The 23,012-nt window shown below is 32.8% G+C and overlaps 1 protein-coding gene across 4 annotated transcripts in view; it reads right to left on the bottom strand.

The window, feature by feature from the left end:
- The window catches only part of LOC124544469 (zinc finger protein jing), a 120,946-nt gene that overhangs the window by 13,515 nt on the left and 84,419 nt on the right, over positions 1–23,012 (bottom strand). Inside the window, exon 1 of one of the 4 annotated variants that reach the window (XM_047123038.1) lies at positions 1,279–1,409. The exons of the other annotated variants lie outside the window; for them this stretch is intronic. The gene's annotated coding sequence lies outside the window, so the exon portion shown is untranslated. Of the gene's footprint in view, positions 1–1,278; positions 1,410–23,012 lie in introns of those variants that run through there. 4 annotated transcript variants of the gene reach the window in all.

The raw sequence follows: 23,012 nt of genomic DNA, 5'->3' as shown, positions 1-23,012 counted from the left end.
GTACAAAATAAAAGTAATATTTCACAGCGAACATCAACTACCAAAGAACCTGTAGATTTTCACATTCGTTAGCGTAAAAATCAAATAGCTTAAACTAGAAACCACCAGAAAATAGAATTAACTTCGGAAAAGATATAACAATATTGGTTGCGTAGCGCTGTTTATCTGACGGTCGGGACGATCCGCTTAAATTTTTTGCGAGTCGAAAGCAAAAGTGGGCGCCGTATGTAGGTGAGTCTGTGTTGCAAGGTCGCGCCCGCGCCGATTTCGGCCGTCGACCCGCGCCACTAACATTGTAATCTTGGCAGACACTTCTCAATGCATCGGCTTGTCTTTCACATTTACATTCGTCGAAAACATACTATTTATAAGAAAATGCGTGTCACCTTTATAAGTGTACGTTATTTTGTTTAAAATTTATACAGACTATTTATGAATTATAATATTGGAGAACTGTGGCAAGATGCGATTTTAAGAATATATTCTATATGATTTACATGTTTTTTTTTAAAATGATGCAATAAAAAAATATTTTGTGATAAATCGAATATACTATTCGATATTAGACGTAAAATACAATTACAATGCAATCAAAACAAAAACTATTTAATGAGACTAATAAATGTGGAATTTTAAATAGAAACGATTCTTTAACTGGTTCCACGATTGGGTCCAATATAATTCCGCCATAGGTCACGTTCTCTTCAACTGCATCATTAATCAAAGGCGACTCGACAGGTCTTCTTATGTGTGTGGGAAATATTATTATATGAGGTATAGATCATAATATATCAATATTATTATGCGTGTAGAGGAATACCATAATATTATCAATAACATTAAAAGACTTCTCGGAATCCAGAACTCACATGTATATAATAATATCTGTGTGTTCGCCTTGCTGATACACGTGAAAATCGTTTTATGTATTTTAATTAGACGACATGTCCAATATTAGGTGAACATGTTATTCTTTTTATGAAAAGGTGACACGACACAGTCCTCAATCTAAGCGAGTTATTGTGATGTTTATAAGTAATGTTGCTACAAAGGTATAGACTAATAATTTAGGTTAACCGGTAATGTACGACGCTAGGCGAGCGTGAAGGGGGCGCGGTTGATCTTATCGTTAAACAAATTAACACTCGTGTAAGCACTTTTGATTTCGAACTGGCGAAAAATATATTTACCCCAAATCTATCACGTGAAAACCAACACGAAAGCCATTTTAATAGACAATATCGATGAATTCGTTTGAAAAAAAAATTACTGACTTACATGTTCCTTGTTAAATGTATCCAATATTAACGTAGTATTAAATTTACGACAAAAGTTAACATAACTGTGCTAAGTTAATGTTGAATCTGATGTCATTATAATCACAATTTAAAAAGACACTAAAACATAATAAACCTTCCACGTCTAATGTACACAGTAAAATGTGATTATTTTAATCCTATAGTAAATACCGATGTTACGTATATTTGCTATCGCAAATAAAATGATTCATAGAAAAGCCGTCATTAAACCGTCAGTTGGTATTTCTTATTGGCGTTATCGGAATCTCCCGTCTAATGCAACGTCACTGTTCGTTCATAGATTTACGTAACTTTACAAGGAATATAATTAATCGCAAGCCTCGCGTCATTACACGCTCGGCTATCTCGAGATTACCCAGAACGGAAAATAAGATGTAGTGTCACCATACTATCTGTATAATCTCAAACACTTTACTATTATAAAATATCATGTATTTTTAAAAGTGAATTATTTCTTTACTCGTAAGATGTATTAAAAAATCTTTTCATCTCAACAACATTCTCTACACACAATCCATATTAATAATTCTCTCATCAAAGCACATCAGATGCACTAAATCGCATCAATCGCCCCTCGGTCACGGCCTACTGCCCGCCCGCCGCCCGACGCCCAATAATGAGTGGGCGTACAAAAGAGCAAATGATACGTCAAGCGCACATGTCGCTTACCCTACGGCATTTACTATTTACCCCGTCTAAATTGAATAAAAAAAAAATTGAAGTAACGAAAAACATTCACAGATTTAGCTACATGTTTACTCATTATGCCTTAAAATCAGTAACGATAATCCGTTATACATCCACAATATACCCATATGTCGTACTACGAGCCTGTTATAGTAAATATAATACGATTTTATGAGTAATAACAAATACTCATGGATCGATAGATCTCGTAAAGCCAAACGAATCTTGAACAAAAAGTTTCCAAAAGGCACACTAATTAAACCAGCGAGATCTCGGGGGTCGATTTTAGAATGGAATATTATGTCTTTTTGTACTGGAAATTGATCACCTCGCCGAGATTGCATGGGGATTCTAATCCTTGGCAAATTTCGCTTGGGGTTTAGTTGCGAGTCTAAATGACAAATGTGTATTCAAGCTATAATTTAAATGTACATTTTTAGTATTGTAATTTATTTCTTTCAAATTTTAAATATTAACCTAAATAAATATTTATTTCTATTAGCATACAGTTTATAATAATTAAAAAAATAGGATTAAGTGGTAGAAATCCATTCTCAATATCATATCTTTCCACATATTGAAAAACAGACTATATATAAGAGAATAATGCGATCAGGATTTATTCAACTTATTTTTAATTGCTATTTATAATCGAAACATAAAAAATTCTTTAGCGATTTCATAATTAAAACAATATTTGCTGTTAGAAGTTATGGTAAGACAGGACATTCAGTCGACGACATTCAGAGTTATTGGCATCGCGACAATGCAAAAAACCTAAATTTATTTTTGTACAGATTCTCACTCAGACAGTTATTGACAAGAAAACAAGGTATTCTTCGCTTAAGTATGTTAGTTATTATATTTCAAATATTAATAGTATTTTTTTTATATATCTTAACTTAAAATACATAAGTATGTAAGACTTGTCACTTTGATTAATACATGTTTTATTTTATGTTTAGAACTCAAATAAATTATAATTAATTTATTAAATATCCCCATTTAACACCAAAAAAGTGATTAGGTGTATGACATAATGAATCAACCATAATAATCCAACTTTTTGTAGCTCACAATCTTATTTATTCGCCGACCACAACGTCAAAGTTTGCGCTTATAACAATGTCACACGAAACGGTTTGCAGACTTTGTTTTATATCGAGTTATGTCACCGGCGTCATATTTACGTCGGTGCCCATTCATTAGCTGGAAAGGAAGTCGCTTCGCGTGAGAATCGTGTCAGGGCGAGGGAGGCGACCCCCTCTTTAGTATGCTCCCTCCTTCCACCCCGTGATTATTATGCTAAGTGTCTGACGGTTATCGTCGGGGTGAGTTTTTCGCGCATCTGCTATTTATTTATACGCTTTTATATTCATGGGATTGAGTAACGCAGTTCGTCCGTAGCGAGGAGACTGCCTTACACTTCATTACGCGGAGTTACAGGGTTATACTATGCCGATTGGTATGCGATTTTAATCCTTATATCTTGGGGATAGGGTCGCTTTGAATAAATATATAAAAAATAGGTTAGTAGGCGCACCCTGCGTGACGTTCTGCCAAACGTTAGTTCGATTGAATTTTATGCGATGTTTCTTTTTAAATTGCATGTTTGAGATTACGGAGACTTATTCCGTGGTAGAAAGGGACAGATTTATGAAAAGGGGAAGGCTGGAATGGGTAAATTGAACATTAAGAACCTAGTATTCGTATAAACTACATTAATCAAAACACGTAGATACCTGTACATACAATTACGTATCTCAGGTACATTTCAGAAAGTCAATTTCCTTCTCGCATCACAGCATCGCCGTTAAACGAGATAGTTTAGCCGATCAAAACACAGCTCCGGCAAACATGTCCTCGTCGGCGGAAATTTCAAAACGTCTACTTCCTCGCTACAAGCAAAGGCAAAATTTCGCTACAATCTAATCAACGTCGGCAAAATTTGGAGTAGCGACTGATTACCATTTTAGTAGAAACGTTAGATGTCATCTTCAGCATTTGCTTTTTTAAAATAAATAACAAGACGTAGTACGTAATCACGTACGTAATAAATAACTTTATGACTTAACGCTTAAATTTAAAAAGACGATTATAATTTAATCAAGTGGCTCAAATATACAACTTTGTCAAAGTGAAGTGAAATCGTTTAACAAATTTCTAAAATGGATATCTATCGCGTTTCGTCAAGCCAGTCTGCAACTTTAGTAACGAAGATGTTGCAACACGCTTCCTTTCGTCTGGGCAGGAAATAGACGAATCCCAGAGCGCTTTGTCTCGCATCGGTCGCGCCGATATTCGACGGATACAGCCGCCTTCGGAATGGAATTTACTCATTCAATCGAATAACTCCAGATTAATCGAAACGATACAAGACCGCGGAAGCTTCGATACACACGTACTAGCACATGACTACAATAGATTTATTATCTACTACTATAACAAAATACATTACTAAATACTACTAATTGCCTGGAGCTGCGTTCATACTTAAAAATGTGAGTGTAAGTAGCCAACTGGGTGAGTTATATTTTTAGTGTCAATGTATTTCGTCGAAATTGTATATATCCTAAGGTAAGTCTATTGGCGTTATTAAAAAAAAAGCGTATCTCCATTATGAGCTGATGTCAGGTTGTACAATCAAATCGTATCACAATTAAGTATACGTCTCTGTCATTGCGAGTTCATTCACACATCTCTGACCTGTTGAGGACGTGTATTTCAATGGCGTCCCGATATTAGAATACAATGCAATGACACGGCTACATCCTCGGACCGCGGCGGAATTGGGAATGCGACGAGTTCCTGGCAGCGGCGCTTACGGCTACCATTGACATTATTCGTCATAGATTACAATATCATTCCAAGTTTAGTGACGCTAGGCTAACACTGAGCACAAGTTAAAACCTAAATAAAAGAGTTTTATTTAAATATTTTGTGATGTAATACCGACGACGACGATAAACTTAGATAAACCGATATTGCAGTACATTTTGATGAACTTACTTAGTAAATTCGATAATAAAAACGTATAGTTTAAAGTAATGATCTATCTATGTATTTCCAAGTCCCCAGACAGGTCGGTCGGCTGGCTGCGTCGGCGTGCATCGAGCGCATAACGTGATTTAAAAGCAATCTCGCCGTCGCTCGCGCTCCATTTCCGCGCCGAATGTCAGATCATCTACCTAACACAAAGCTTTTCTTTTCTCCCCAATTACTGCAACCCCTCAATACGGATTAACGCAATCGACAAACTGAGTTATCACTTTTTTCATTTTAGTAAAAAAAGTTGTATTGATGTCAATAAACACATTCACGAATTTTAAATAAACTTGATGCGTTTATATGCAATAATGTTATTTATATACTTAATATTATTATTGGTTATTATTGTAATTCAATTTACATATTTTATAGTTTAATATACTTGAATAAAATAGTTGAGCATTTGTTTTTAAAGCATTTATTGCGTCATTGCGTATTCTAGTTAATATTAAGTGTCCACATAAGTTTCCTTGCTGATCTAATAAATTAGCGACGGGAACATCCCGATAATACAAGGTAATACAAAATATATAATTATTACCTATTCACATAAAATAATCTATTACAATGTGTAATTTTCCGCTTAATAGCTTCATTGCTGTATCCATACCTTTATATTTATTGCGTATTCAATAATGTTTAGTAAAAAATCCAATCGCGTTGATCAATAAAATACTATAATAGGCATACAATCTATCTTATATGCGTTAGGTCCTGATAAGTAGCTGTCCTTATTAGAAGGTCGGTTTCACATAAAAACGCTTCGAATCAATAATATACATTACTAGTAAACAGCAATAGATGGTATGGCGATAGGCGCTAGGTGAAGGCGCTAGGGCTGTTAAATTTAGAACAACGAATATAAACGAATTAAAAAATCTAGACTTTAATGCATAATAATTTTGTACACCAATTTTTTTTTGTAATATTTATGCGAGATAACGGCATTTGAAGGTATTGACTGTTGATATCTTAGTAGTTAGGTTTAAAAATTCTAGCATTTGACAGCCCTAACACAACAATATAAAAAAAAATGTTGCCTTGCCGCATACCGCTCCCATCACGATACGAGTGGTGAGGCGACGATTAAAGAATCGAACATTCGTTATAAACGTTTTACATTCGTTGCATACTCGTCTTATCAGCTTAATAGTGAATTTCGCAGTTTACTCTTGATGTTATCTTGATTTATTAAACTGTAAATCATAATGTATCTGTTTTGTTAAATAATTCTGCGTCCAGTTCAATATATCGTTGAATTCTAACCTATTTACGAATATATATTGTAACTTTTTGACCTTTTATACAATATCTTACAATTTTATCGGTCATCAAACAACAATTTCAATATGTTCAATCTTAACTAATAACAATAAATAAATGTGTTGCAAATAATGGAACGAAAACTTTTGACCTTTTGACAGACAGCTAAGTCACAATTGTGACGTGAAAATTTACGTTCATTTTTAATTTGTATGTAGTCTTTGGTTTAACTTCGGTGACGATACGTTACGAAAAGTCAAAGTTACCGATCACTGCTATTATTCTAACCAAGCCGAAATGACCCAGTGGTTAAAACGTGTGCATATTAACCGATGGTTGCGGGTTCAAACCCAGGCAAGCACCACGTGCCTAATTTGTCCTTATAATTCGGATCACACTTGCCGGTAAACGAAAACATGTGAGAAAATTCTTCCACTTGTGTATTCACCAACACCTAATAGGAACATCATGGTGGAGTATGCTCCAGACCTTTTCATCAAAATGAAAGTAGACCTTAGCGCAGCAGTGGGAAATTTACAGGCTGTTACTGTGCTATTTATTAAGACAAGACCAGTCAATATAGAGGGCATTGAACAGTCAAAAAAACACATACACTATTACAAAGCACAATAGTTTACTAACAAAAAACTTTTAATCAGTATTATTTTTAAGTTACTAATTTTTAATCTACACATTTTTTTAACAACATCTATATTGACAGATCCTATCAACGAAGCAACTTAATAATTACGTTCATAACTATGGATCCTCTGGAACGTTCGAGAAGCTTTTTGTACATAGACATGAGTGAAATTAGAACAGTGTAGAAATGGCATGGTCAAACATTCATTTAACTAGTCGGATCGATTTCCGTTCGATCGATTTCATGGTTCGGTCGCTGGTCATGCGGTGTGTACGCGTCCCGCCCGAGGCTTATCTGTCGCGCAAACAATTATTACGCTCGTTGCACTGTTCCGATACCGTAAAGTAACAAACTCAATGTATTAGCAGACACGCGTACGATGTGTGGAACTGTAACAAACTGATACCTACATAATGTACAATGTGCTTTAAGTTAAAAATCCGGTACCGTCGGATATCTGATAACCCTATTAAAATCAATTAATTCTGACCAGACCCTATGATCAACATACTCCATTGTTAGTAGTAGCAAATTAATTCTTAACAGAATATTCCCATTGATATATAAATAATACATCAGTGAAATGTCCTAGGCCTTGTATTATTGTGTTCTTTCAACTTCCGCAACGGAGCGAATAATGACAATTGCCATGAAACGAATAATTATAAGTAATTATGACTAAAAGGAAAATTGTATTCACACGTCATTTCCAACGGATGGTAAGCTTCTAATAATGAAATACGCAAAAAAATACGATAGAGTATTGTAATTATAATTGTAACAAAAATTGACTCGTAGACTTGTTTTTTGTGTTTTGTTATTATTTTTCAATCAATGTTAACGGTTTGTACAAGTTTTTACTTATAATAAAATATTCGGAGTAAAAAACGAGCTTATTTCAGATCAATTTTAATCAACATTGATTTTTATGTTAGATTAGTTTTATTAAGGACATTTCTTAAAGCGCAAATGCAAAGATATTTTATAAATTTAGGTAAATAACTACCTCATGTGTGTTATTTTGATGGTAAGCCTTTAAGCAAAGCTCAAGCCACAGAAGGCGCCACAAACATTCGAATATTTAGAATCTATTTTGAGATTATACATTTTAAACATATGAAAACGATCGGAGAGAAGTTAGACGCACAACCAATGGTTTTACGGAACTGAAGAAAGAAAGAGTAGAAGACTCGGTGGGGACTTGTTTGAATTTAATAACGTTTTTGGGTTTGCCCGGTCTCGGGAGTAGCCACTAGAGCGACGTGGCAGATTATTTGAATTATGTACATTTTAAAAAAAGCATCTCATTTTCGATCACGATAGTTTAACTAAATCGGTGAGCATCATAAGGCTCAACTAGAACATTTAAATAGACATTTGACAAAATAAATGAAATCCAAAACTATTAATACCGTTCGAAATGTGGATTACGAGGTACGAAAAGTAAGTAAAAAAAGTAAATCCATTTTAATTTTCTTAAACAAATTTTGTAACAATCATAAAAACAATTATTTATATCTTCTCGTATTTGAGCTCTCAACACTGATAAGACGAAGTTACTAAAACATGCATAATGCATTTAAAAAAAGCCTTGGTTAATTTTTCTCATATAAATTGTGATTTTATAATGCCGGCATGATATAACCTTTTTATTATACATGGAAGCCTCAGCTCGCTTGTCCGCGTCGTAATATATTTTATAATCGCCTGCACTTCGCTGCACACATAATAATTTGTTTCTTTGTCTCTAAGTATGTCAAGTGCATTATACTAATATGTAAGTACTTGCAACGACGACGCTCGCTTGCATTTAAAACCGATATAGGAAATAATTACAGAGGTAAAACTATAGTTATCTCTGAAGTTCATCATTGAATGTTTATTTAAATTTTCTGTTATGAGTTACTATTATATGCAAACTTTAATATCTGTCTAGTTATATAATTTTATTTAATTCGGGTTTCATAGTTTATATAAAAAAGAAAAAAAAAAAGGGTTTACGTTAGTCGGTTTTGAAACTTATTTATAAAAAAACTAAGAATAATAAATAAAACTAATATTTAGCTACGGATTATTTAGTTTGTAATTAAATGAATATACATTTTGTGAATTTACATACATGTAAAAAAAAACATATCGGCAAATACGTGGGTGCTCTATATATAAGCATTAATTACAAATCATGACACATATATAAACTATGTTAGTACGTTAACTTGTACATAATATCTAACTAATAACATATCATATCATACTAAAAACATTACGGTACATGTCGTATCGATCGTATTTGTAATGGGTCACTTTTAGATTTTGATTGTGAACCTAATCATAAATGACACAGAGTAAATTCTATTGCATAGAGTTTAGATAAAACATACCAACTGAAATTATACCTATCTTTGGTATATATTTCTGCGTACGTTTAATTTGCTAATACATTCGTAATCCAATCAATATAAAAGTCACGGAGCGATGAATATTCAACATATAACTATAAAAGAGGAAGAGTGACCGTGTCCAAACTTAATTAGTTACGTAGCCTACCTTGACCTGTGTAACATATTGTTCCTAATTAGAAATATTTATTCGTTGTTATCAAAAACCACTAATGTTGCTAGGTGTTTATTTGTCGCATTGAACTTGACAGATATAAAAAAGTTTTAAATTCATTAACTAAATGATTTAATAATTTAAGAAACTACGAGTTTTATTCTTTAAAAAAAACCTAGAGTATATTATATGCGTATTTGTTGCTATCAATCAAAGAATTTAATGACAAAACGGCAGGAAAATAATACAACAAATTTAAAAAGTACTTTTAACAACATAATCAAAGCCACAATCGGTGTCGAGTTCCCAAGTACGCACTACTTGAATATGCCATTAGTAAGCGTTTCGAAACTATGCGATATTTATATGACAATAATACAAATATGTAGCTATGCAAGTGTTTGCTAAATTGTATAATATCCTTTACTTAAATATAATTATCTAATATTTTATTTGAAATCAGATACAATTTGAAGATTATCCCCGAGAGATGTCGCTACTTGTATGAAAAATAATATTTTCTCATATATTATCACATAAGCGCTAAGGTCTAGAAGTAGGCAGGACAATGCATGTTAAGTGCATTTGTATTAGTCGCCTTGACGATGACGAATGACCCCGTTACGCAGAGAGCGTAAAAGGGTTTTAGTTAAATGGCAAGACATAACATTACAACTATGTTGCATTCCTACATATCTAGACTACACCTTATATCACGGGCCTACATAGAATTTTACTCTTACTTTACTGTAAATCTTATTTCATTAAATAAATATGAAAGGACGTTATATATATATTCCTACTTCAATTAAGGGTTAGTTAAAGTAGCGTCAACATTATCCAAAGGAGTCTCGAATCTCGTCAAATCTTAAGATTTTACATTGCTATTCGGACATGACATTGAATCATTGTGACTCCTACTTTAACATAATTTATTTATAACGCAAGTACAATCCCATCGACCAGAAATAGAAGTTCTGAAGAACAAAGCGACTTTACTCTCCAAGGCGATCGAACGACAATCACGAGACTGACAAGAAATTACGTTATTACATACTAGTGTAATAATGTAACAGGAAACAATGATAAATACTTAAGTATAACACGATTAACGCTGAATACATTTTGTAATGTACACGAGCGAATTAACAAAAGAAATTTTCCATGTATTATACAAAGACAAATAACATTAACAGAAGAATCGAGTCTCTGAATAAATATAATAACGTCGCCTTAGTAATCGTAGGACAACCGACCTCGGTGTGACAGCGACTTATATGCCCTCATGTATGGCATATAAAGTGTAAGGAATTTACATCTAAGCATGCCAACAATTACCATTGCCGCATTTGGATAACGTATTTCTACCAAGACTTAGCAATACATGAACTGCCTTTTAAATCTATCCATTTGCTATATATTATGTATGTATATAGATACAATAGTTCTTTAAAAATGTCTATGTATGACAATGTAGATTAGATAACGCATTTACTCTTCTATTAAATTGAATATGACAGCTATCTATAATAAGATTAACTTAAAACTTAATGAAGTGTTGATATTCATAGAATTATCATTGAATATTTCGAGTTTACTGACGTTATTTAACTATTACATGACATGAAAACGTCACGTCATGACAATGGAATGAGCACGATATTTTTCATAATAATTTCAATTAAACCGAAACAATCTTTACAAATAATACTAAAATAAAGTTTAACTAAAAAAAAAAAAATGTTATGTTATTCGTAAGAAAAGAAAAAAATAATTGAACTCGAATCGGTGATTGTTAAAGGAGCATCGAGTGGCTCTTCAGTGTCACGACTCTGGAACAAGAGCCAGCTTTCTGTCGTTTGATGTTACAAGTTTGAGCGCGAATATACGTTATTCTAAAGATATAAACTTCAACCTCATTTCAATAAGACATAACTAACCAATGCATATGAAAGATATTTTAAAGGGCATATAATGGAAAAAAGAATAGAGGTTAGTGTTAGTTGATTATTTACGACATGAATATAGATATAGATGAAATCACTCATTTAATGTATTACGATGTAGATTGACTAATTTAAACGTGCGTCTTAGATACATACATATTTGTAAATTGAATTCGCAATCTTCCAATCTCTGGATTACAATATTGCATTCGACCAGATCAAAGTTTTGAGAACTCTTAATAAACACTAAAACAAAATATTCTCATAAATAGCGAAACCAACAAAATATGACATAAAAAATGCTTGATTATAGTATTTAATACGGGAAATCATTTAGACGATCTTTTTATACTATTAATAATAAGAAGTAAAAAAATTAAAAAAACCGCAACAATATAATGGATAAGATGAAATTAAACGCATCTGCCACGATATAAAAAATATAAATGTCAGTCAGCGCGCCCATATAGACTCCGAATCACTAATTAAAAGCCCACGCAACCGATTTTATAATCCGAATTAGCATAGACGCCGATTCCGTACACCATCGTGTGCTCGTCGAACTTACATTTTATTACTATTTAACTTGCAGAGGTTAAATTCTTGCACTTAAATGAAATTAAAAAACTTCAAATTTCAAATTTTAAATTAATATCACTATTATAGAAAAATGGTTGCAATAAGGAATGTCTCAAAAGACTAGCGTAAGGTAAAATGTTGAACATTTTACGATAGCATCGAGTAACGAATGTCATATGTGATTCCACGAAGGTCACGAATAGAATGAGAGAAATAGATGTATACGATTGTTATTACACATTGCTTCATTTAACTTCTATTGTCAAACTTAGAAATTACTCTCCAATAACGTTCTTTACTTCACTCGGCGTAATGCTTTGGACAGTTTCACTCATTTTCCAAAGATAAAACGCGTGCGTATTTCATAGTAATTGATTAATTTACTCAAACAACATCCCGAACATGCGATTGAACTGCTACACTTTTATTCTTAAAAATAGTTGTCACATTTCTGTAATTACTCTTATTTTGATTGCATTTGTTATTTTTTCGAAATCACCTATTGTTATTGGACTGTAATTTATTTAAAGTATTGTTAAAAAAATAAATCGGTAGGTTATTCTTGATATACATTGAAGTTTACATGCCAAAGTAAAAAACCAATCTATATATTTATTAAGAAATAGTTTTAAGAATGTTTATCATTAAAAAGTATTCATAATCCTTGTACACTTTCTTTAATAAAGAGTCGTTTTTATTTCACCTATAAAGTTTATTATTACTTTCCACGTATTAAACGTTCAAGTGTTCAATTAAAACTCGTCTTGTCGGCCGGACGTGTTTTTATTATGATGTTTTATTGTGTATTTTAGTTTTAATCTTTTTTGTCCACTAACGTGTAATGGAAACCCTAAGTGGACGATTTGGTTACATGTAATAATAATATTTGAGTGAGATAATGGTAAAGCATCGAACACACCTGCGCGATCAAGTGATGCGAACGCGAAAAATATTGTTAGGGTGCGGGTACACCGGTATGACAAAACAGTGTAATTCTGTTGTAATATTTTTATTAATAATAATTATGACCCTTTTATACTATCTTTGTTATACGTACGTAACATTACGGCTAAATTAAATTATTCAACAGTTTCGACTCTACAGAATATAATATAAATAAGCAAATTTAGCTAAGTTAGCCAAATTCAAACGTTACACCCTCCGCTTTCAAGAAATTTTAATCAATCCATTCAAAGATATGACACTTCATACAATATGATCCTTCGTTTCTTTTATTCACTTCTCCGTAATTCGGTTAAAAGAGATGTAAATATTTTTCGGGCGTTGCCGCGGTACAGTCGCGTTTGGATTAGAGGAAGTGTACATCCGGCGTATAATTAACATGCAGGCTCAGTGTGACCACGTGCTTCCTTAACAAAACCGGAGCGTATTCGTAGTCGTACACACCATCATTATATTATTTTTATTATAATGTTGTTATCTTTAATCTGATGGTAATTGTACTTGACGGGGACGCTTTAGCGATTATTCGGAATTAACGAGTGGAAATTTTTAATAAGTAAAAAGACTTGAAATTTTATAACTTAATATAATTTTTTTATCGGTGTTTAGTGTTTACAATATGTCATGTTCCTTTTAATTGGTCATTTGTTATAAAGGAAAATCGTAAAACATTTAAATTACAGTTCGAACTATTATTATGTAAAGTCGTCCTATGAAATATCATTACTTTTTTAAAACCTAATTTCGAACCTAAAATATATTTTAAGAGAGAGATTTTTTTATAAGATATTTTCAGTATACTACATTGTATCTTAGTGTTGTTACAAAAAGTTATCGTAGTATATAGCGAACACGACACGACCCGAGCTGTGACACAAAAAGCGAGGGCGGGTGAAAGTGAACGCACGCGTTTGCGTCGGCGCACAGTACTCGCCCTAAACTCACTTGCACAATGACTTGCACTTTGCTGTAGTACGTTGTGTCGTTCTCGTTTGTTACGTTTTAAATTAAAGATAATAATTTATTTCTGTTCATATAAATGCACTGTCACTAATCAGCTATTTCAGCCATATACGATTTGGTCAGTTTTCATATGTGTGATTTGTGTGTCCTCAGCGAGTTTCCTACGGAAACGATAAATAATATGATCAGTTCACAGAAAGATTTATCTTCAAAGAACTGCGTATGATTATTTTGATTTACTCAATCAAGGATAATTGAACTCCAATCCATCATCAGTGACTATTTTTTCGCCCTACAGGATTTATTTATTGTATTAAATATTGATTATAAAAGCAATGTAGCAGTCGTGCAAAAAATAGAAATATTGGCTATTATAATATTGCTACTATAATTTCCTTCATGGCACACTAATATAATGGTTGACTCATCAGATAAGCGTGCTAAGGTCAGGCAAGAAGGTCAGGAAAAATTCTTGCGAACGAAGCTCAGTCGAACAACTCTTGAAGCGACCGCCGAGATTAAAGATAAGATAAAACTGAACTTTGGAACATGCGATGCTATCTATGATGCGCGAGTGATAATATAAACATGATTTTTGATGTTAAGATTTTGATGCAGATTTTTACTTAGAATAATGGTTTATAAGGAAAGACATATCCCTCAAAGAAAGAAATGTTTAGGATCGCTGATATTATGAAAAGCACGAAAAAAATCTTTATCATAACATTAAATACATCTATGCATTTTACAATATTAATTTTGAAATATCAAATCAACGCAATCGTGATCGCTGATAATAACTACCATATCGTCGTGCAAATCTACGACGTATGCATGACAAATATCTAATGCCTTTATCATCTTCCACGTTGCTGCATTCACAATTAATCCAATCAAATCTATCAGCCCGTTGAATGCCTGCGAAACTACCGAACGTCCCACAACCACTCCACGAAGACTCGTCAAACTCACGTCAGTTATAAAATCAATGCGGTCGCTCACTACGACTCCAACATAACCCCTTGGTGTTAGATAATAGCATGCGGGCTCGGGGTCATTGAACTGCTACAAAATAACAAGCGATACTTTGCTATACTTTAAAAACGCAAACAACACACACCAGGAAACTTTTATGAGTTATTTATTATTTATCTACCACGTTAGTATACACAGTGACGTCGTCCATATTATGTCACATTTATTTTAATGACACTTTTGTGCTAAGTTGGTTGACACGATTAGGGACTAAGTGCTAACATACACGCACACAAATACGGCCTGTATTATACGCGAATAAAATAAATAAAAACACGTACATACGCAAATCACACTACTTTATTTCGTGACGTCAGAACAGCAACTGCATGCATCTTATAACTCAGCCGACAAATTAAGCATTTCAGTTGTAAAATCAATGCGGTCGAGCTTCAAAAGTCCATTGTGCCGGACAATGGCATGCGGGCCGGGATTCAGGGTTCGTTGAAACACCACAAATTACCCCCATGATCAGACTTCACACGACTGTGTCGCTGATACCATCTCTCATTAACTTAACATATCCGAGCATGCAAAGGCGCTCGATACGTATATATTGGTCACGGTAAATTACTTTTGATGTTTAATTGCCTCGTTAGAATTATCATTTCAATTTATTATAACAACGTTACACTTGAACTTTTAATCCTAAAAACGCACACTCTTTCATATTTAAATATGCTCGTATAAGTATTTTCAAATGGTTATACATAATAATTACAGTAATGCATTGAACGTAATGCTGTCACCGGTGCCGAATTTATAGATTCGATTGAAAATAATCGAGAGGTTCGGTTATATAAATTGTTGGAAAAGAGTAACCCTTTTTTCCGACAAATTATGTAAATTAAATAAAGTACTTATGATGTAAGACTCCTTACTTCACTAAAGCAAATTTTAAGATTTTTTCAATTACTTTCAGCTCAAAGTCTCTTGTATAGTATACTTTAAATATTGTTTTCAAATAAGTTAACTTCGTGGAAACAAAAAAACACAAAACTTGTTGAGACCATTCATAATGTGGCAATACTTCCTTAAAACATTTTTGTTAATACGATAAGACACACAAAGTATAATTATTATTTTAACATCAAAAGCAGCCAACAGCTATAACGGCTATTTTAAAATTAAAAAATATGAGGATGCGACGCCTCAGAAGCGGGACGCCGTTTATTTTCTTAGGTGACGTAAATTAAACAAAACCACCTAGTAAGTTTAAAAGGAAGACATTATACGGGCTCAGCTTAACTGTTCTCTTCCTGACTTAAAACAAACCTCGTCGCAGGACTGGATTTAATACATTCACTCTGATAGAAACAACGCATTAATTTAAATTTACATTTCCTATAGTTGTAAAAGCAAAAACACACTGGGCGTCGAGAGATTAAATGAGGACTTAACCCTTTGAACTCAGATAAACTAACGTAACAGTAAAACTTAGCTCACAAATAAGTCGACGTTTAGACAGAATAACGTCTTACACATCGAGGATTTAAAACGATACTTGATAGGCGCTGTTAGCGCACTGACTAGTACACGACGATTTCCCGTCAAAATACATTATGTTTAAAAACAAACGAAAATATCGTATCTATATAAATTAATTTTATAGCAATGATCGCTCCATGTGAGTTTCCTTATATGTAGTTACAAAGAGAACTAAATTAGCAAAACGAACGTGGCTGATAAGTTATCTGATTATTCTAGATTCAAAAGTTTTTAACAACGACGAATTATCGAAACTGTCTTCTTCAGATAATCCATTGAAAGAGCAATGTATATCATACATCGCAACCGAAGATATATATTCACTATGACACTACTCGATGAGTTACATAATTAAAGCGCGGACCTGTCTCACTTCCGCTACAACAAACAGATCTTGTATGAATAACGCGATAACAATAATAACGTATGAAAACTGTCCACGTAATAGTGTTTATACAACGCTCAGTTGATAATGGTGCGTCAACGTTTACTATGTTTACAAGAATATTGAATACAAATTCGGAATATTGTAATCGATTTTAAATTAAAATTAAATTCCAACTTCACTTCTAACTACATTAAAGTTTTAAAATGGTACGATGAATGTGTTACTCGCAGGATTCGATATGCATTTATCGGAATAATACCTAACGTATAACTGGTTATAGTGCCTCGGAACCTTTTTAGTAAAAAACTTCGGTCGGCTTTTGATATCAGACAAATATACATAAATCTTTAAGACAAAATTGTTTTTGCAAATCCTGAATATTTAAGATGAAAATAATAAAATATTTAAGATGAAAATAATAAAATATCTAAGCTCGCTTCGGTTTATTCATAACATTTATATGGGATTTTATAATGAGCCTGTCAATTATTCGTCATACAATTTTCGGGTAACCATTCCTTGAGATCCACGAACCCGACGCCGTGCCGTACGCTCGCGTCGCCGTCCTAGCTCAGATCTCGTAAACGTATTATAATGCGCGGCGCGTCGTTGCACGTATTTTTAGCGAATGTCCCACGAGCCGAGATGCTATTGAATGCGGATCGAGGTGAACGCCCGCGACCGACACTTCTCGCAATGACCGTACCGAAAAGAATTATAAAACCTTTCAAGATCACGCGGCGTCGTCGTCAGTCCGTGACCCGGCATTGAAACTCGACTGGAAAACCTTGATACTTTTGCATATAATATCAATCAATTATGATATTTCTTTCAACATTAAGCGTTTATTATCTTATCTATATTAATCATAATCATAGTTAGTATTCTGAGCTACGTAATTACAGTAATTACATGTCCCAGTTTGTGTGACACTGGCAATTACTACAATGAGTGTCGGAGTTATTGGTAATCTGTAAACACAGACGCTGTTAAGCATGTATTTTAATCCATCGCTGTTTGCTATTTATCTCACGTAATATAGACAAGATTTTTCGAGTTAACCAGACTTTAAAATTATATTTGAATTAGAATCGTGCGCCAAGATCTGTGTGTTAAAGCGCTTTACAGCGCGGCGGTCAGTGCGATAAGTCCGTTAGTTACGATGTGTGCAAGTAGGTACGACCCGCTTAATGTTATTCCTACGGAGCCGCTCGCCTCATCTAAACACGGCACATCTTTATACACTGCTACACACACACGCACTTCCCGCACGCCGTTACGCATACGGCGCGGTTGTTTCGGCCTCTTTGAAATGCACTTGCTTTATTATCATTATTGCATTTACATAATCAAGCGGAAATACGTTAAATATACAAATATTATTAAGCTAAAAAATATTTTTATTGTGTAAGACTTGATTATTCATAGAGTATCTGCGTTGCCAGTGCTGCATCTCATAAAATTAAATGAGAGGAATCTTGTTTATTCGTCTTCGATTGAATAAACAAATTATTATCTCGTTTTACGAATCGATTTCCATTTAGTGCTCAAAATATTTAAATGCCATTTAGCATTATAACAAGCTTTACATACTGAAGTCTTGTACAGTTAATCTTTATATAATTCACATTGTTCTACGATTTATGTCTTAGAAGCAATTTCTCAAATGTATTACTTTTTATTACACGCTCGTTAACTCGACGGGGCGTTGTTTACAAGGTGCATAATAAGAGAAATGCTTTAATATGCATTACAACTATAACAATTTTATGTATGTAAATAGTTTTTTGTTACATATATGGTGTTGTGTTTTAGTTCCCATCGTTATGCGTGTATGATATCTTTGTATTGATACATAAATACATTATATATGAGAAAAGATATCATTGTAATTATTTCAACTTCATTTTGACTTTTTAATTTAAGTTATATAGTTTATATTGTATTTATCTTATTTAAGATTTAAATGGTTTGTTTAGATATCATAAATTCTTGGTAATATTGAAAGAAAAATAAACTTGAAAACTTTGAATGAGTAAATACTAAGAACTAACTTATATTAGAAATTTATGTATCTCGTTCATACACACACTGATACCCTATGGTAATTGTTTATTTCTTAATTATAATACAAAAATAAGTAAATATTGTTATTCTTAGATATCCAGCTAATGAGAATATTTATTTTAGTTACTAAACCAGCAACAACAATCTGATCCGTTGGTATTGTGATGATATTGGTCTAGCGGGTAGAAAAAGAACGCAGATATCTCGGGCCAGGACAATGTCAATGACAGTCTGGAGACTGGAAATTGTAATTTGTAAATGTGTACTCCCGTGCCTCGGAAAGCATGTCAAGCCACTGGTCTTGCGCGGAAACTCTTTCTGGTACTGTCAGATTGAAGTACAGCAAGGGAACAGAGATTGCGCACACACTCGTCTATATGTATATATATTATAATATATAGTCGAAATCAGTCAGGAACGACGTGATCATCTTTATGATGAAGTTTATATTTAAAATTATGTTTATAAGTCACAAAGTGGGCTTGTAGCAAAGTTTAGGTTACATAAGATTTCTAACTCAACATAGAACACACAAGCTCTAGCGCATTAAGTATTTATTTTAATCAAAATATAGGTGGTTTCCTTTTAAGATTATATATTTTGTCGACTTCCCTTAATTTAAAACAATCTCTCACATTCCATTTAGCAATCAATAAAATAATTTACCACAATCTCAGTTTAGGCAATTATGAGCTTTTGTATTATTAAATGAAAACTAGTTTCAAACAGTCATAAAAATGTAAACGATTGAAAATAAAACCCACACACATTTAAAAAACAATAAAAAGATTATAAAAAAAAAAATACTATATATACGTTTTTTATTCGTTAGTGAATAATAGAGTCGATAACGGATCAATACGTAACCATCAACCGGTTGGTATGGTCGTGTCGGGAAACAATTTGTCGGACATCTAAAAAAGTCCTCGGATAAGTCGTTCGAATGTCAACTAATTTCCTACAATAATTACATTTTATATGACGCCTGTCAACGAAAATGTACTCGTGAGAATCAAGTTTTAACATTTTATTATTAACTTTGATAGTTTTTAGTTAAAACTAAAAAATCCGTACAATTTTTTTAAAACCAGTTTTTGAACTTTAATCTTAATTGAATAATAATTTAATTAAATGTTTTTTAAGGTCGGATACGATACAACAATCCGTAACAAGAGTGTTGGTCACTTGTCGACTTTTTTATTGATATGATTCCCTTATTGTTTACTGTTGATTTTATTGTATTCGATGTGTTCAACTCATGACTATTCAAAATTGTATAAAACCTTAATCGACTAAATCATATAGGTATCGCTTGACAACATCGGAACGAATACGAGAAACGATCGGCACTGAAGCTTCCACAATTGTGAGTGAAGTGTAATAGATACAAGTGGTATGACGTAATCGTCAATGAAGTAATCGACTTGTTTGCTACACAACACTCGTAATTAGAGTGTGTGAATGGTAATGACGAACGAGACAATGATAAAACATAAATGGTAATAACATCAAGTTCTCGAACTGTCCCTTATTTCAAAGTAAATATGTATTGTAAAAAGAATACCTAGAAAACAAACCGTATCCGTAATGCTTCGTGTAAAATAGACCATTAAAAATAAATCGTCTAAATGCCCTTATACTTGATGACATGTTCAAATGATAATAATGTGAAATGTTTAGATAGACGTTCATTTGGCACGGAAATGAGGCGCAGTCGTCGAGATTGCTTTTAAATCAAGTTATGCCCTCGATGCATGTCAACGCAGTCAGCCGACCACCGGAGACATGGGAGATAGGTAACTAATTGAATGCAATTGTGTTTATTGAAGTATAACTGTTACTCGAAAATTATAAAAAAAACATAGTCATTATTTCTTTATACTCACACATTTGCACTGTATATGCTATATGTATGTATGTATATTATAGTATAGTGTAAAAGTGTAAAGATAGCAATATCATTATTAAATTATTACTCACACAAATAAAAAGGCCCTTTAGTAAAAACGTAACGTAAATCTAATAATAATATACTTATTTAAGAAATACTAGCAACATGCATAATGCATTACAAATAAACGATACTAAAATAATGAGAATAGGAAAACTGTTATAAAACGGCAAATTAATTATAAATAATAGTAATTGGTGCTTTTATAAATTCAAAATATCAATGAAATTTTATTAGATGTTTTTTTTTGAGTGTCAAAAAATATTTAATGTCTGGAAAAGTTTTTTGTTATCGACTCACCAAAACAAGTTTTCATTAATACACTAATGCATGAATCATTAGCAAGAGTAATTTATTGTAAACGCCGTGCCATTGAAAAAAAACATATTGAAAATATTAAAGTAAATCAGCTTATTCACAATTTCGAAGATGTATCATAACATGAGCAATTAACGATAATGATACTGCTATTATTACCAACTTCAAAGGGATACTACAGCATAGTATGAAACATCTGGTTTAATTATCCTTTTAAAATACCCGCAACTGTAATCACAAAGTATAAATAAAATGAATACTACGAACATATTTGATAAAATATGCAATAAATATTTCGTCCAAGTCGATTGATTTAATTATGTGAAAGTTATAACGATCAGCTGATAGTCAAAACTCGGGCAGGCACTTCTTTTCACGTGATAAATACTTCTTCGTATGTCGTTTTTTGTTATGGAGGTAATCACAGTGAGAAAAACTCCATTCATCAAAGGACATTCCGAGTCCCGTTAGCTCGCAATTATAACGCTAAGAGGCAGACTTAGCTCTGAATCCAGCTTCTTACAGAGAAGAGAAATCTTTATTCAAAGGTGGAACGTTAATGAGCTATTGGGACAGAGAGCGGTTGCTATCGTAATTATATCTATTAAATACGCAACTAGTAAGGGTAACTAGTAAAGACCTATTCCGTTATTAAAACTACACACAAACGAGTCACTAAAATCTCGAAAAAAATTTCGTAACCGCAAAATGCGTCATTACGTATCCGCAAGGATATGATGACGAGTGAAAGATACCGTCGAGAATTTCAATGACTTCCTAAGAAGGATCCACTAGCAATGACTTGTGAATAGGCGATAATACCATACTATACTTATATGCCATCTAAGACGTAGGTGAATAACGATAATGTGTAAATAAAATATTCTATGGACAAAACCGGAAGGTCTAGCACAAGGTGCTAACTGCACCTGCCTTGGACCTTTAACTCATAGGAGCGTGCGGGCTGTCGAACGAGAGCGGAATAACATATAACAATTATTGTCGCCGATGGCCATACAAGACCAGAAATAGAAACATGCACCAATACAACTATCGCCTTATCAGAATCATGTACTTCGGACTGATGATGCAGATTCAGAAACACTTAATTATAACGTAGATTAAGAATATCAATAAATTAATTCCGTCCAGCATTATTATTACACGATTTATTTTTATGTTATTGATGATTTTATGTCGAGGACCGATGTTTTTTTATAAACATATACATAATTAGTACCTATTTGTTTTTTTTTGTTTTATAATTATTCTGCTACCTTGTTTTTTTTCTCAATATTATTCTTATAATTATGCTATATTAAGATATCCTAAACCCTTTGTCTTTGGTATGTACAAGAATGTTACGACCTTTTACAATTCTATCGCTAGTTTGTGCAGTTATATAGATAATATAATAACTTCTTTCAGTAATATATAATGCCAGCAGTAGATTACAACTATATAAATAATATAACATTCAAAACTGTTTTAGGTGATTGTCTTGGCATTATTTTTCATAATTATATATGTATAGTACCTCTATACTAATGTATATATTGTGGTTGGTTTTAACCGTAAATGTTAATATTAATATAATCTAATCCATTACTATTTTTTATTTTTCATAACTTCTATGTGAACATATTGAGGGTTCTCATTTTAATCTGACTGACTGTGAGTAACTCGTTTTCTGTTTTGTGTTTTTTATACGTGTGTCATAAATAAATAAGTTAATAAAAATCAACAATAGGTTTGTTTGTTATGATTGATATAGTCATTTTAATCAGCTATTAATATTTTT

Source organism: Vanessa cardui, chromosome 4, assembly GCF_905220365.1.
Source record: "Vanessa cardui chromosome 4, ilVanCard2.1, whole genome shotgun sequence".
Taxonomy (NCBI): Eukaryota; Metazoa; Arthropoda; class Insecta; order Lepidoptera; family Nymphalidae; genus Vanessa; species Vanessa cardui.
Note: the sequence above shows the minus strand (reverse complement) of the source record. Positions and strands in the feature narration are given on the sequence as shown.